The following is a 2,500-nucleotide window of genomic DNA, read 5'->3' on the forward strand; positions in this document are numbered from 1 at the left end:
ATGTATCCAAAATATAAAAGTGTTTGATGAAATAGTCCCCTAATACACCAGTTTTCTGTTTTATCAATGCAGGAATCTGTTGCGCCTTTAAATAAAAAAAAATAAAAAAAATAAAAAAATAAAAAGCCCACACCAAATTGTAATCTCAGGCAGCAATCCTGGCACTTTAGTGCCTAGAATTTTATATAGATATGCCAGGGTGCATATATCTTTAGTATTTTCTTCATATTTTTTTTAGTATTTTCTTCATATTTTTTTATTTCATAATTTCCTTTACGCTTTCCTTGGACTGTTTCAATCTTTTATAGAATGAGATTATTATTATTATTATTATCATTATTATTACTATTATTATTATTATTATTATTATTATTATTATTATTATTATTATTATTCACACGGAACATGCCCACCACAGTGACCACTGACTTGAAACTCAAGCTTCCAAAGAATGTGATCCATTTGAAAGAAGTAACTGAAGGTAATAGGAAATACAGACTGAAGAGGTAAAAAAAAAAAAAGTATGAACAAAAACAACAATTACAATGAACACATTTCAAACAATGGTAACAATGAGGCCTGCCTTTCTACATGACGCCAAGTTGCAATACAAAATACGTCACAAGAGATCGGTTAAAAATAATAACCCTTCATGGAACGATGATTGCAGTTAATCTTCCTTGGCAAAGTAAATGATGCTCACAAGAGGAAGAAGAAGAAAGAGGTTATTAATCATGAGGACCACGGAAATCTCTTCTCTGACAAGTCCGGACAATATATATGACGAGGAATAAGTGTACTCGCCCAGAACAGTCATGGCGTGTCAAGATATACCTTAAAATTGGCAAGGACCTTGTAAGAATTTGGATTCTCTCTCTCTCTCTCTCTCTCTCTCTCACTTTTTCCATAAGTAAATAAACGTGAGTTTGGAGAAACAAATCGACAGTTATGTATGGTACATATATATTCAAAAATAAAAATCTTTACGGGATTTATTTTTAAATCTATGTACCCATACCTCACTGTGGTTTTGTTTCTCTATTTAAAGACTCATGCTACTATGAGTATTCTTTAATTAGTGAATTTATCTACTGAATCTACGAACGGCAGGTTTTAATGAAGAATTATGCTCTTGGTGAAAAACATCTTCCCCAGACTCAAAAGATGCTAAAATATTTAAATTCCCATAATAAATGCTACAGGAAAAAAACGCAAGCACGTGTGCTGCATAACTTAGCAATTACAATGTGTACACATACAGATATATAAACAAATCCTCCTACCCCGAACATAGGCTAGATTTCAAACAGAGCGAAGTCATCTTCTAAGAGAAACAAGTGCAGCAACGCTACCAGTCAATACTCGAGTTGAATGCGTAGCCTATCTCTGATCCTCCGACATCAAAGCCATCCTGAAGATCCCCCCAGGGACTTCATCAAAAGGCCTTCAACACATCCTCTTGTTTACCGAGAGACCTTGATTGCTGTACAAGTACAGCATTTGTTCGAACCGGGTCACGCACGAGGTTTATAATGCCCAGTCGGTTTTGCGAGTCTTTGGCAAGTACTGCTTCGTTCGTTGGGTTTAATCACTCTGCTCACTGGGTCAGATGCCCCCCCCCCCCCCTTCTCCCCCGCCCCTCGTTAATTGGGTCAGCCGAATCCCCAATTCATCTGGTTCATTTAATTTCCCTAATCCTCCAATTCACTGAGTCACATGTTTCCCTGTTAATAGGGCAACCGATTACCCAATCCATCTGGCCAACTAATTCCCCTAATCCCTCAGTTCACAGAGTCAGATGCTTCCCCTTTTTAATAGGGACAACTAATTCCCCTAATCCCCAATTCACTGACTCAGATGTTTCCTTATGTTTATAGGGTCAGCCGATTCCCCTATCCCTCTGGTTACATAATTCCCCTAATCCCCCAATTCACAGTCAGAAGCTTCCCCCTTTTAATAGGGTCAACTAATTCCACTAATCCCCAATTCACTGACTCGGATGTTTCCCTGTGTATATAGGGTCAGCCAATTCCCCTATCCCTCTGGTTACATAATTTCCCTAATCCCCCAATTCACGGAGTCAGATGCTTCCCCCTTTTAATAGGGTCAACTAATTCCCCTAATCTCCCAATTCACTGAGTCACACGTTTCCCCTTGTTAATAGGGTTAGCCGATTCCCCAATTCATCTGGCCAGATAATTCCCCTAGTCCCCCAGTTCAATGGGTCGACAAATTCCCCTGAAAGCATAAAAAAACCCACGAAATTAACTGGAATAAAAAAAAAAACCATGTAGAGGGGGCACTCCAGATCAAAAAACGTTCTGCCTTACTGATGACCGGCGTACGTGGTCTGCTCTTGGTATAGTACTGGATCATCTCCAGGCAACCAACCCATTTCAGTCCCTCACGCCTGAAGGTGGCCATTCAACCAGTGGTCACAAAACTCTTCTGGCTGCATCACTGCCCTACCAACGTGACCTTCCTTCCACGGTCTGGCACT

This window comes from Macrobrachium nipponense, chromosome 5, assembly GCF_015104395.2.
Source record: "Macrobrachium nipponense isolate FS-2020 chromosome 5, ASM1510439v2, whole genome shotgun sequence".
Lineage (NCBI taxonomy): Eukaryota > Metazoa > Arthropoda > Malacostraca > Decapoda > Palaemonidae > Macrobrachium > Macrobrachium nipponense.